Here is a 15,621-nt window from a genome sequence, read left to right as displayed (position 1 = left end):
GATTACAAATGAAATGTGAAAACGCATGCTTTGTGTTACATTTTCTGTATAACATAAAGTGAAACATGACAATGTCTACAATCTCAACAACTAACTAACTGAATGATAACAACCAGCATAAATATAATTATCACTAGCACTCGAGATTTTGGTATAAAAAAGGTGAATATAGTATAGTAGTTGAGGAAAGTTATGTACAAAATTTTTAACTTTATAGCATATCACATAGACAGAAAATAACATTAACTCTATCTTCAACCGGAACAAAGGATTGGTACTCATATCTCTTCAATCTGAAATTCCCGAATTGTTGGAATAACAAGAAACACAACGATCGAGAAAACGAAGCCAATGACAAACCCGGTCCATTCAACCAAACCAGTGATAGAAACTTGTTTATTCTTAGATGCCTGATTTTGCAACGAATTTTGAACTTTATCACAGTTTGTAAAGAATTCACCACATAAACCCGCATTTCCTTCAAAACTAGAGTTTGAAAAGGTCGAAAATTGGCCTCCGGAAGGAATAGGCCCTGTTAAAATATTGTACGCGACACTAAACTTTGACAAGAAGTGTAGTTGTACCAAACAGTGAGGTATCTCCCCAGACAAATTGTTATGAGACAAATCCAAAGTTTGTATCCTGAATAAATTCCCCAAATTACTTGGAATATTACCTGATAACTTATTGTATCTTAGATTCAAAATCTGTATGTTTACAAGGTTTCCAAACTCGGGCCAGATTGGACCTGTTAGAAAGTTGTTACCAAGGTCCAATGTTCGTCCAAGTGGAGTCCCATAACTGTATGGCACCATTTTGCCACTCATCCCGCGCCTCTTGAAAACAGGTAAATTCAAAGTAATCTTTAAGGAGACGTTAAGTCGAAAGCTTTGTAGTTCAGTGAGGCTTTTTGGAATGCCACCGGTTAAATGGTTGTTTGATAAATTTAAGTAAGCAAGACTATGTAGCTTTCCTTAAAAGGGTGGAATTGGTCCGTTTAACCGGTTACATGACAAATCAAGAATCTTGAGTTTTGTCAAACCATCTAACCAAAGGGGAATCATACCCGTGAGATTACAATTTCCCATCAAAAGATTCTCAAGCATTTTGAACCGTAGGTTTGCGACAGATGGGATTTGTTCATTGATAAAGCTGTGTGTGATAACCAAAGTGGTGAGATTATTACAGTGTTGGAGAATTTGGAGGGAACCAGAGAGGTTTTTCAAGTTTAGCCTTGAAATGGAAAGAAGTGATAGAGAGTTAAACCTTTTGAAGCTTTTTGGAATTCGTCCCGTCAGCTTATTCGTATCAAGATATATGGTTGTTAACGCCACACAAGTGGGTAAATTATCGGGAATCGATCCTGAAAACTTGTTACAAGCCAAATCAAGAAAGATGAGGTTTATCATCAACGAGCAGTTTAAACTTATCGAACCTGAAAATGAGTTGTTTCTTAATATCAACAAAGAAATGCTGTGAGAATTCGACAATGAAACTGGTATCTCACCATTTAACTTATTTGAATAAGCAGCAAAATAAGTTAAATTCGGAAAGGTGTGAAAGAAATCAGGCAGATTTCCCGAAAGCCCATTCATCGAAACATCTAAATAAACAAGATTTGAGGGACGGTTATTATGAAGCTGACCGATTAGGTTGTTATCTTGAAGATACAATCTAGACAATCTTGGTAAACCGAATAAATAATCCGGTATGATTCCAGTAAACAAATTTGCATCAAGAGAAAGCTGTTCCAAAGAACCGCAATTCTCAAATTCAGATGGAATCTCACCATTAAAGAAATTTTCCCCAAAATTAAGAACCTTAATTCCAGTCGAATTGACACAAAAACCAGATGGAACTGAACCTTCAAAGTTATTATCAGAAATATCGAATAACTGGATCGAAGGCAGGTTTATATTATCCGGTAAAGATCCAGAAAACTCGTTGGCACTTAAATCAAGAACTTGTAAATTTGGCAAGCGGAATATTGAATTTGGGATAGTGCCTTCGAGTAAATTACGAGATAGATTTAGCGTTCTAATCTGATCTAAATCGGCTAACGAATCGAGCAGATTACCAACTAATTTTTTCTTGGATAGTTTTAATCCGATAACCTTACCCGAGAAATCACAAGTGACGCCATCCCAATCGCAGCAATTGGAAGAATCTGAGGTCCAGGCATCAATGGCAGATTCCATTCCGTCCATGAAACGTTTAAGTAGAATTGAATCGTCGGAATTGCAGGAGAGTTGAAGTGAGCTGTAACTGAAATCCCACAAAACATAGCAGCCACACATAACTGAAGTACATTCATTTGGAAGATTGGAATAATATGATTTAATATTTGGCTTTGATCGTTAAATCATGTCCAGTTTAGAAGATATTATATGAGTCCATGAGAGTAAATGTGGGAAATTTGAACTCAATGGTGGGACAAAGTTGTCTGGGAATATTAACTGTGGACATGTAGACTGTAGTTCGGTTATAAACGTGCTTGAATATGACAAAAATGGAGGGAAAATATATGATTGTCTTGATTAATATATAGTAAATAAAAAGAAATGCTTAATTATTATTATCTACCTATTCAAATAAAGTAAAATAAACATGGACATTTGTCATGTTTTGGTTAATTCTCACAATTTTTTTCCTCCAAAACTAATATACCCTAATATATGTAATAAATCAATAATGATTCACTTTCCTTTTACACTATATTTATATAATATCTATATATTTTTATAAATATAAATATTAACATATTATTTTACTATATATTTCAAAATACTTGGTGAATTTCAAAAATCAACAACAAATCATGTTTCTCAAACGAAAATTGTTTCGGGTTTTTTGTGGAACTTAAATTATTTTATGGGTCAAAAGTTGGTAAATAGATTGTTTGGTACAAGTTAACTGCATTTAGGTTAAAATTTGTAACGGGTCAAAAATGAAAATTTTGAGTATTTTTAAAAGTTTGAGAAAATGCAAAATAGATTTATCGTCAAATTTGTTATGGGTTCAAAGTGTTGACTTTAAAATGGCAAAAGTATGAAAGTTAGAAGTTTAAACATGATTCGGGTTTCAAATTTATTTTTAAGGGCATTTTTGAAATAATCAAATGGTTCAGAATTTGGCAAACTGACTATTTTTCCCTTAACTTAATATATAAGAAAAAATTGCGAACACTTTCGGCGTGCCACCCCCATGCCTATCAATGCTTCTAACTTTTATCAAATTTGAAATATTTATGTCAACATTAATTTTTCATTCAATGGTAATCAGGACGTTGTATGGGAAGCTTATCATGCGAAACTATGCTCAAATGAATATTCACAAAGTTGAATGGGTTAACATGTTATTTTTTATGTTGTCATTATGACAAAGTCGAGAAGCCCTCTGAAACTTATTAAAATCTTTTTCATGGTGTAGCTCAGAAAAACATAAACATAGCTCTTGAAGAACATCCATTGTTACAATTGAATGTTCTACTTTCCTTTGATGGGTGATAAATTGATAAATACATCAATAAAGGTAACGCCCTTTTGTATTTAGGCTGAGTGGTTAGAACTACTATCGTATGAGAAGCTTTATTTCCGAAATTAGTTCATAACCAAAAGTCTTTCAATTATACATATATGGCACCGAGAAAGATTTTTCAATAGAAAGAAGCATTCTCGGGTACGTTTTTGCACGAGTATTTTTTTTATTAAGTTCATTTAAAAAAATCAATTTATGTACACATTGTATAGATACAAACATAAATGTAATACATTATTTTTCATATACGGTATGTAATTATTATTTTTGTTTATAATTTTATAATTTGAATTATCCCGTGTGTGACACGGGCTCTAACACTAGTTATATTATATATAACAATTACAAACTTTGGTGCCTCTACGTGCCGATTTAGCTACTTGGCGGCACCGTATTGGTTCTTCAATTTTGTTTTTTTGTTTTTTGTTCCGGTACCGTAACAAGCACAGTGAAAACTAAACAAATTGAGTAGACTCACTGCATTTTGTATCAATTTCGGGAATGTAACCGATATGACGGAAATGAGCCGAATTTGTGTAAACTCACCGCCTCAACTTTCGGGATCAGCAATGCTCAGATCTTCCGAACGCCTGAGTGTTACCGATTGACGTCACTCAATTGATCCACCTCAAATTTTATATGTTTTTGTTTTATTTTTGGACTTTTGGTTTTTAGTTACGGTATCATAACGCACTTAACCGAAACCGACCGAGTTTGCGTTGACTCACCGCCTCAACGTTCGGGGCCGACAACATTTGGGTTTATCATTTCCTGAGTTTTAATAACATGTTCGACGCAAAGCGCCGAGTTTATGAATAATTTCTATCTAAGTTGTTAATTTTTATTATTAAATAAGTAGGTAAAATGATGACTTTGGTAGTTATCATGTATATCAAGTCTTCGATTAGGAGATATACCAACCAGTCAACCACAGCAATCAAAATATAATTGTAAAGTTGATTTTTTTTCGTTTCTGGATGTGAACGTAGAACAAGTAGGCCCAACTATCAACATATGTGACAGTGTTGTCATTGACATTTGATCCTAAAGAGTCATGTATAACGAACAATGATATCTAACTAGGTTTAAAACCCGCCGTGCTGCGGCGGCGGTGTGAAGCAAATTCAGTCGGTATCGGTGAAGTTCGTCACGACACCTACACTAAACAAAAAAAATGATAAGTGAATGTCCAAAATAGTGCCAGCACGCGTACAACTTATGAAAGCGTATCTTTTATGATACACAAAATAATATATGTAAAACCATGTTTATTCGGTTGGCAAAATAGGGGTTGTGGCGGAAATTCGGTCGGTATCGATAGGTTGTCACGGTAATGAAACTAAACACAAAAGATAATTTCGAAAAATTAACATATTTAAAAAAATAAAAAACAAAGCGCGGACGTTGCAGCGGCGAGTTAACACACATTCGGTCGGTACCGGTTAGGTTCGTTATCGTATCAGAAGTAAACATAAAAAATAATTTCGTTATTGGCTAGGTTCACTACGATACGAAAACTAAATAAAAAAAATGGGTGTTGCGGTGACAAGGCGTTACGTATTTAGATTCATTACGATACCGAAACTAAATCCAAAATTTAATTTCCTCAAATTATTATACTTAAAAAACCTCTAAAAAAGAACTTAAATTCAAAAACCTTTAAAAAAATTCCACCATAATTAAAATGATAGATAGATAGATAAAAAAAAGAAAGAAATGCATATCAACAGCTAATGGGTTCGAACCTGAGTAAAACCAAAGAAAAGAAGTTTGCAAAACAATCTTCAACCAGCCTACTATATTAATAAATTTGATTAAACGATGAAACTAAAATCATAAATACACGAAGTGTGGGTTTCTTACGCGTTGCAGCGGCGCAGCAATGCGAATTCGGTCGGTATCGATTAAGTTCGTTACAACACCGGCATTAAATAAAAAAATGTCAACGTCCAAAATAGTATCAGTACATGGCCACATGTAAACTTATGAATGATCAAAATGACACAAACTTGGTTATGATACAAATAGCATGTTTAAAATGACGCTTACTCAACCGCTAAAATCTAGGCATTGCGGCAGTGAGTCGATGTGAATTCGGCCGATAACTGATATTTTCGTTATAGTTCCGAAAATAAACCCAAATAATAAATTTCAAGTTAAAATATTTAAAACAAATAGGATAATAGAAAATATAGAAAATGAAAAAGAAAACAAATACAAAAGGAAGGTCCATGCTCCACCAAAACCCACCACAGATATAAGAAATGAGAAAGTACCAAAACCCACCACATAATTATGAAATAAGTAGAAAAAAATAATGCATGCTTAATATGGGCCTCGAACCTGGGTTGAATAATCAACAGCCAATTACTTAACAAACAGAAGAAAAACTATCAGGCGAGACGATCTGAATCGTTTTAACACCAAAATGATTTGACTAAATATAATAAATGAACTAATAAAATACTAAAAAAACCTTTTGTGGCACCGACATTTCAATCTTAATCTATATAGATAATTAAGTATAACACAAATTAGTATGGTGACTATCTGTTTAGAGAAATAACTATTGCAATCTATAATCCGTTAATATTAATGGTTATTATTTGGAGGAATAATTAATACCTAGAAATTAATATTAAGTAAATAAATAGTTACTTTTAGAATAAACATTTATTAGTGGGATTAATATGATCATTATAACTTAGGAATTATAAATTAATTACATTATTATTTTGAAAATTGTATATAATTAGTTTGAATAATAAATAAATAATTGTGAAACTAAAATTAGATTTGAGTTCAAAATCACAACCTAAATCTAGTTACTTGTTTGCAATGTTTCTAAACCACTTTAATTTTCAAATGAGTTGTGCTTTAGAAAGTTTCGGGTCAAGGTAGTTGTGATTAGGGTTTGCTAAACATTAGATTATAAGAATTCCAGTTACAAAAATAATAAAACCGTAAACAAACATAGTTAGGATAAGAACTCTTACCTTAAAAGAAGATTAGTTGTAGAGGATGACTCGACTATCGAGTGCACAACGCATCGACAGTGATGAATGCCAGTCCTTACACACAAACCGCCACGGCCCTTTTGTGAGGCTGCGATTGAGAGGCAAGAACAAGACTAACCAAGTTCGGGTCGTGGCGGTTCGTGTGTAAGGACCGGCATTCATCACTCTGGATACGTTGTGCACTCGATAGTCGAGTCATCGTCCACAACTAATCGACTTTTAAGGTAAGAGTTCTTATCCTAACTATGTTTGTTTACGGTTTTATTATTCTTGTAACTGGAATCCTGGTGGGTGTTCTTGATTACATCAAGAGCGATTCTTCTCTCTTTCTTCCTTTTAAAACGGATGCACGAAACCAAATGAAGTATGAGTGTATGTATGCATGCATGCAGATTTGTAGTTTAGTTGGTCCAAATTTAGCTTTGATAAACTTAATTTGGCTTTTTCTGAATCAAATCACCATAATTTAACTTATTTTGTTTTGAAATTAATATCGGCCAAAAATCAATGTTGAACATCGTTCACCAGCTTAAAAGGTAGTCTATGTAGGCCTCGAAATTCATGGATAACTTTCTGAATCATGTAAATCATATTCAGATTAATGTATTTCATTTATAAACAGAATCAATAAACATATAAGATACAAGTGTTACGTAAAAACAAGATGTTCTTTCTATATAAGAAGTAGACCATATGATATTCTTTCCACTAATTTCACATACTAAACATAGCCCATCCCCTTTGCGGTACTTCTTCTATCATGTTTTCCATCAACTTCACTCACTAGTTTTTGCTCATGCTTAAATGCAAAAAGAAATTTAAAATAATAATAATAATAATAATAATAATAATAATAATAACAACAACAATCAGGGGTGTGTTTTGAATGTTTTTATGACCAGTTCAAACATATATTTCCAACACTGAAGATGACAGCAGTGTAATGATATCAAATAATGCAACCTTTTCATATTGTTTTTATTCGGTTGTTAAAATGCCACACCACCATTCACGTCACAAGCCATTTCAACAACAATGGGACCACATCAGTTCGTTTTATGAGGCATTTAAAAATGTGTATTATATATTATATCACACATAAAACGTTTTTACCACGTGCTAATTAACTAGTCAGGTTATTATCTAATTAATAAGAACAATAAACCATGATCAATCTATTAAAAAAACAAAAAGAAAGAAAGAAACTATGAATCCTCCTGTACAATGTACAATTGCACTGCATAATTTGGATACAATTACACTAAGAGTAGCTTACAGGTATATTGGTTTTTACTAATCTTAACTGTCATCTTTTGGTTACTATCGGTCCCAACTAAAGAATTAGTCGCTAACGGTCCCAACTTTTAACGTATTTGTTCCTAAAGGTCGCAACTAACAGAATCCTAACGTCGTTAGTTTTAGGTCGCCGGAAAAACGTTTTTGGCCAGAAAACTCAATTTTTTTCCCGAAAACTCAACATTTTCGTCCCAAACATCTTAGTAACTTTGTGTCGGATCTTTAGGAACCTTTTTCTAGTAAAAGCCCCAATTATCGAGGTCGCCGGAAACCCAAAAACCCTCTCGGAATCGGTTGATGGTACTCAAGTGGTGGTAGTTGGTTGGCAGTGAGTCAACTAGTGGTGGTTGCGGTGTTCAGGTGGTGTTTTCCGGCAACAAATTTGACTTTTCCGGCCAAAAACATTTTTTCGACGACCTGAAACTAACGACGTTAGGATTCTGTTAGTCGCGGACTATTAGAAACAAATACGTTAAAAGTTAGGACCGTCAGGAACCAAAAGACAATAATTAGGATTAATAAAAACCAATATACCTAACTCAGAAATATGAAAACAAACACACATTGTATACATACAATACACATTCTAAATTACTCAAATTTATCCATATCCTGTTTATCCTTAAATCTTGGAACACCAAGAAACATGATGACAGCCAAAAGGAAGCCAAATCCAAACCCGGTCCAGACAGGCAAACTAATAATCGACTCTTCGATATCTTCAAGTTCCCGAATTCGCAACGATTCTTGATTTTTCACACAACTTAAAACAAACTCACCACATAAACCAGGGTTCCCTTCAAAACTAGAAACCGAAAAGGTCGAAAATTGGCCTCCAGAAGGAATAATCCCTGTTAAGTTATTATACGCGACACTAAACTTTGATAACATCCCGAGTTTAACCAAAGAAAACGGTATTTCACCGGATAAATTGTTATGTGACAAATCCAAAGTCTCTATGTTGGTCAAATTTGCCAAATTGCTAGGAATATTACCCGATAACTCGTTGTATTTAAGGTTTAAGACAAGCAAGTTCATCAAGTTTCCAAACTCGGGCCAGATCAGGCCCGAGAGGAAGTTGTTGCTGAGGTCTAATGTCGGAGGAAATCGAATACCATAACTATATCTTAACGTGTTGTCATGAAACCGAAGATCGGGCAACTGAGTTAAGCTTTTCGGGATCGTTCCGTTTAGATAATTATTTGATAAATCCAAGTAAACCAGTGACTGCAAACTTCCTAAAAAGGGCAGGATGCTCCCGGTCAACTCGTTCAATGACAAATCCAAAATCTTTAACTTGGTTAACCCATTTAACCAGACAGGAATCGTACCTGTGAGCTTGCAATTGGGGATGGCTAAAATTTTGAGCTTTTTGAAATGCAGATTAGCATCAGAAGGCATTTGATCATGGTCAAAGCTTTGACTAAGGATCAAAGTGGTAAGATTTGGGCATGTTTGTAGAATCTGGAGTGATCCAGATAAGTTATTCAAGTTGCACATCGATAACGAAAGATAACATAATGAATCAAAGCCTCTAAAGCTTTCCGGGATTTGCCCTGTGAGATTGTTTCCACCAAGATCTATCATTTTTAATAACGGGCACGAAGGAAGATTATTAGGAACCGATCCTGTAAACTTATTATCAGCCAAATCAAGCAGCATTATATTCACCATTGCAGAACAATTTAGCTCAATCAAACCCGAAAACGAATTGTTTCTTAATATCAACGAAGACACAATACGTGAATTCACCAGTGAAAACGGTATCTCACCTTCAAGATTGTTCGAATGAGCAGCAAAAAAAGTTAAATTCAGAAACGTGTGAAAGAAATCAGGCAGATTCCCCGAAATATAATTCAACGAGACGTCTAAATACTCAAGATTCGAAGGACTAGTATTCCGAAGCTGACCAATTAACGCGTTATCTTGAAGAGACAAGCGTAAATTTCGGCAATCTAAATAAAAACTCCGGGATAATCCCAGTCACAAAATTCCCATCTAGACAAAGGTGTTCTAATGAGTTACATTTTTCAAATTCTAATGGGATCTCTCCAGTAAAATAATTCACCCCCAATTTAAGATCCCGAATTCGATTCGAGTTGATACAAAAATCTTTTGGAATTGGACCTTCAAAATTATTATCAGAAATGTCTAGTAGCTCAATCGAAGGTAGGTTAATATTATCCGGTAAAGATCCAGAAAACTCATTGGAACTTAAATCAAGAACTTGTAAATAAGGTAATTGAAATATCGAAACTGGGGGATTGCCTTTGAGTAGATTTCTTGATAGATTTAGTGTTCTAAGCTGGTCTAAATCGGATAACGAATCGGGCAAACTACCGACTAGTTTTTTCTTGGATAGGTTTAATGCAATAACTTTACCGGATGAATCGCAAGTGATGCCGTCCCAATCGCAACAATTGGAGGAGTTTGAGGTCCAGGAATCAATGCGGGATTCCATTCCGTCCATGAACCGTTTCAATACGATTGAATCGTTGGAGTTGAAGTGAGCTTGTGCTGAAAACCTTATAAGGATAATAGTTGCATATAACCAGAATATGTTCATTTCAAAGACTAAGGAAATTAGTACCTGGATATATTTGGATTGAATAGATGTGTTACATCATACTCACCTGAAAGACAAATTAGGAATGAAAGTACAAGTTTGCGAGTTGTAGATAGTAGGGTTGTTTTGATTCCTGTCAATGGAGGTCAATTCATGGGGCCTTGATAAAGTTGTTTGGAGTATTCAACTAGTGGTATGTCTAGAACTTTGGATGTGTTTTTCGCGTGGCTGGAACTCGAGTTTCACGCATGGTGTGTAACAAGTACACTTTTACTTTATCCTTCGTGATAATATGGAAAATATTATTATAATGTATACAATAAAAGTTATTTTAAGTATTTATCAAGTGTCTTAAGGTTCAGCTTAATAAAAAAGCGGATAAGCAACCTCAAGCTATATCACTAAAAGGGTGAAAGTGGTATAATTAGCTAAAGTGGGATAAACGAACGTAAACTTCGCTTAAGTGCTAAAAGTAATCAAGCATCCGCAATATATGCGGATGTATGTGGCTCGAGAGGTTGAAGAAGTGATGAGCGAACAATGTGTCTTAGGAATCAACAACTAATTAAATCCATGTTTCAGTATTGAGTATTATATGAATATGTTACTTTAAGTATTCTTGTGTATGTGTACAGGTCGACACCAGAAATTTAAATATCTTGGCAAAGCCGAAAGAAAAGGGCTTGTAGGCCCTAATAAATTAAATAAGCTATTTTTTTTAAATGATGATTAACATTATAACAAGAAACATAGCAAAAATACAATATTAAAATCAAATACCATGGTAGCTAATCCATGATTCTTGTGGTTCTTCTAGCATTCTTGACAACAAATTGTTTAATCATAATTTATATTATCTAAGATTTCGTTCTCAATAGCAATCGTGCAGACCAAATACTATATAATTTAGTAACTTCTCCAATTCCTTGGCACCGTCGCACTTTCTCATGTGTCGCTTTTCATTTCCCATGCAAGTAAAAATAAAGGATTCTTTAACGATAGTTACTGTGAAGAATTAAAAGTGCTATAGTCGAGTGAAGAATTATGACCAAAAGTGATAAGCCTAACACTTTTATAAACTTAGAAAGTTAGAACTAAAACCAAATATCACCTCAGGAGGACCATCCTTGTAATTAAATCTTTATAACATTCCTATGGCCTATGGGCCATACTCGTGTCCCTACATCAGGTCCACCATGATCAAGTTGGTTTTAGTTCAATGTAGCTATGTCGATCGATCAATATTATTAATATTAATAAAATAATATCATGTCTATGGGCATTATTCGTGGTCCCTACATCAGACCCATCATGATATTAAATAACAATACCTTGCTTTAAAATATGTTTAGGTATACCAAAAGGAGGATATTGCAAATTGCAATAGTGGATGGCACACATGTCCCCTTTAACAAGTTGATCAAAACAATCAATATTAAATTATTTTTATGATTAAATTAATCCATAAAAGAACCGAACGTTCAGCGTAAATTGTTTGGCAGGAAGTACGTTTATATTTCTTTGTTTAATAAATGAACAAACAAGAAAAAAAGTTCGTTCGATTAACTATAGGCACAAACACTAATATAGTCGATCAATGTTCTTTCAATTATGTTTGTAAACATTTAATAACATATTCATTTACGTCTGCTTATATTCGTTACTGTTTGTTTATCTATATTTGTTCAGAAAGGTTTTTAATATCTTTTTAATTATTTTTCTAATCTTATCATATAAATTTAACCAACATTATAAACTAAAAAACAAAAAACATATACGAGCATGTGTGATTAATTTATGTATAAATCAACACATAAATATGAATGTTAAGAAAAAACACTAGAGATGAGCGGGTAGTCGGGTATCGGTACCAAAAATACCGGTACTAATTTTTTTCAAATTCTTGGTATCGGGACGATATCGGAAAGGTATCTGTATTGAAGGTAAGATTCAGGTGATACCGAAAACTTAAAACTTGGTACAGAATCAGAACCGTTACCCGTTTTACTCATCCCTGAAAACCCACTAACACAAACTTGGTAGGCAGCCCAAACCATTGACAACCTGCCACTGGTCCAATAAAAGCTTAACAGACGAACATCAACGAGCCCATGTTCATTTATGTTTATTTCAGTTTGGTTCATTTACACCTGCAAGACCAAACTTTAATTTAATGAGATATTTTTTTTTTCTTTTGTTGCTATTAATAGAAGCATAGTATCATAACAAGAGCAGGTTCATGTCCCTTTCCCAACACTAATTATAGTCAAACAAAGAAAGCTGTGTACGCGTGAATCTGGTCATCTTCAACCTCAGACAAATCCCCTGTTTCCGCCCACCTTCTTAGTCACCAATCATACTCTCATCTATAAGTACTATCCCCTTCAATAACCCACTCACCCACCAATAATAATATTAATAATAATAATAATAATAATCATGTCAACTGTTATTGATAAATCCATCACAATCCGAGAAGTATGGGCACACAATTTACACCACGAGTTTCATTTCATCCGATCGATAATCGATCAATACCCATACATCTCCATGGACACCGAGTTTCCAGGTGTCGTGTATTCCGATAACATAACATCGCACACGCGCCGCCGCCCGGTGGATAACTACGCGCTGCTGAAGTCAAACGTCGACGTTTTGAACATAATCCAACTCGGGTTGACTCTCTCTGATGAATCCGGTAACCTTCCGACCGTAGACGGGAGGCATGGGACCCACCAGCGTTTTATCTGGCAGTTTAATTTTAAGGATTTTGATGTCACGCGTGATGCCCACGCGCCGGAGTCGATTGAGTTGCTGAGGCGTCAGTCGATTGATTTCGAACGGAACCGGGTTGACGGGGTTGACTCGGCCGAGTTTGCTGAGTTGATGATGTCGTCCGGGTTGGTGTGTAGTGACTCGGTGAGTTGGGTGACGTTTCACAGCGCGTATGATTTCGGGTACTTGTTGAAGATTCTCACGCGCCAGAGGTTGCCGGCGCGTTTGCCGGAGTTTTTGGCGGCGTTGAAGGTGTTTTTCGGGGAGAGTGTGTATGACGTAAAGCATTTGATGAAGTTTTGTCGGACCGGGTTGTATGGCGGGTTGGACCGGGTGGCGAGTTTGTTGGAAGTGAACCGGGTTGCTGGGAAGTGTCATCAGGCCGGTTCGGATAGTTTGTTGACGTGGCATGCTTTTCAGTAGATGAGAGAGGTGTATTTTGCTGACGTTGGGCCCGAAATGTATGCGGGTGTGTTGTATGGTTTAGAAGCTTACTAAATATGTTTAATTCTTTAGGGTTAATTTCGTAAATTACTAATCGAAATTTAATTCATTTTAGTTCATATATATATATATATATATAATACTCCTTTGTTGTTTTTTGTTTGGAATATTTATACTTGGTAACAATGTTACAACAAACCATAATTTATATATTCTATCTAATACTTCCATGCAGTCTGAGAGAAGGAAGTTGGATCCGCTTAGGCAGTCAGACTAGAAAGAAACAATCAAGATACACGTAGAACACACAATCGTAAAAAAAGAACGAAAAGGTAAGTGAACTTAGATGGCTAACGATGACAGCGACGACAAATTCACACTCTAACTATGGCATCCGTATATAATAATAATAATAATAATAATAATAATAATAATAATAATAAGGGGAAATTCCATGAAACACTTAAAAAAATGTAATGTCGTTTTAAAACTTAAAACAACTTAAACTTTATTGAACACCCACCAAAAACAACAAAGAGAGAAACTAAGTTGTAGGCTCCTTCATAGATAAACGAAGGAGCATCTGCAAGTCTAAACTAGAACAAAATTACATTAACGCAAACTTGCATCAATTATCCCAAACCATCTCCCCTTTTTTCGATCTATTTTTTTAACCATAAATAACCTAGAGTTTTAATATCTCTCATTATCTCATGTATCTTGACCTCTTTGTCTTTATGAAGCTTTTTATTTCTAGCTTTCCAAATTCTTCAACACCCGACAATAATTATACCATGAAGAATCTCCTTTTCTCTTTTACCCAAAGCCAAGGAGGAGTAGAGCTCCATAAGATCTTTGGTCGAAAAGGCAAATATGTGGGGGATCCTACACCAAAGGCTTATATGTTGTTTATCTTGTTCTTATTGTTCATTTATATAGTTCTTGAATCACCACGGAATCACCACGGTGTTTGGATTCTACACAAACATTGTGTTTACTTGATATCATATTGTATAGATCCGGATTTGGGACTTACAAAACATCGTGTTCTACATGATATTCGTTTATGGGTTTGCGTATGTTAGTTCCATGTGCGCTTTGTTTCCTTACACTTTAGTTTGTTTTCTTTAAATTCCTATCTGCTCTAGAGGTTAATCCATATCGTGTTTGAAGATTACTTGAGCTATACTTGAATAGTTGAATGGGTTGTTGGGATATCGGCTATTTAGTTTGAGTTGTAATAAGTATATGTAGCATGTTATAATCATACGTAGTTTAAAAAGTTATTCAAACTAGATTTACACCACTAGACAGTTTAGTTTGTAAATTGATGATTATCTTCTTCCGACGGGAATACGAAAAACTTTTTGATTTAAATTTTTGTCTAAAAAGTCAATATATGTGCATAATAGGTGTTAATTAATAGATTTCTAACTAGAGTAAATTTGAAGGAAAAAGAAATAGATATCCCAAACGTGCTTTGTCCGGTTTGTAACAAGTTTGATGACACTAATGATCACGTGTTTGCCACATGTTTGGTGTCTAGTCGAATTTGGCATCTTATTGTGTCGTGGCTAGCTTGGTCTTTCTTTGGTGACGGGTTCTAGTCTAGGTGAAATGGTGGATTTATTGAAAGCACTGAAAGTTCAAGATCACAAAAAGACTTAATCGGGTTAATTATATTTGTCACTTGGTGGGTTCTAAGGATATTCAGGAATTATACTTTTCACAATAATATTCGACACAACAAGATTACATTATTTGATGATATTTTACATTTCCCGTACCTTTGGTATAGTACAAGGAACAAAAAAAATGCAAAATTACTAGGACTGAGTGATGAGTGTGTAAAAGGATGCGTTTAATGTTTAATATCGTGTGTTTTTAATTGTTTATATGCACGATGACTTTGAGTTCTTTTACGTTTGTAGATGGTTGGGGAGCTTAAACGGTGCAATTTGAACTTGATCTTACAAGATGCCATTG

The 15,621-nt window shown here is 34.6% G+C and overlaps 3 pseudogenes; 1 reads left to right on the top strand and 2 right to left on the bottom strand.

Annotated features, from left to right (window-relative positions):
• Nucleotides 1-974: 974 nt before the first annotated feature.
• On the bottom strand, nt 975-2,297 carry LOC143614049 (phytosulfokine receptor 1 pseudogene; annotated as a pseudogene).
• Nucleotides 2,298-8,441: 6,144 nt separating this feature from the next.
• LOC143614048 (phytosulfokine receptor 1 pseudogene) lies at nt 8,442-10,348 on the bottom strand (annotated as a pseudogene).
• Nucleotides 10,349-12,854: 2,506 nt separating this feature from the next.
• LOC143614052 (putative CCR4-associated factor 1 homolog 11 pseudogene) lies at nt 12,855-13,752 on the top strand (annotated as a pseudogene).
• Nucleotides 13,753-15,621: the final 1,869 nt, after the last annotated feature.

Source organism: Bidens hawaiensis, unplaced genomic scaffold, assembly GCF_021521415.1.
Source record: "Bidens hawaiensis isolate Kalapana, Puna unplaced genomic scaffold, B.hawaiensis_p1.1 tig00038687_1, whole genome shotgun sequence".
NCBI classification, from domain to species: domain Eukaryota; kingdom Viridiplantae; phylum Streptophyta; class Magnoliopsida; order Asterales; family Asteraceae; genus Bidens; species Bidens hawaiensis.
This window is presented reverse-complemented; position numbering and strand designations above follow the sequence as displayed.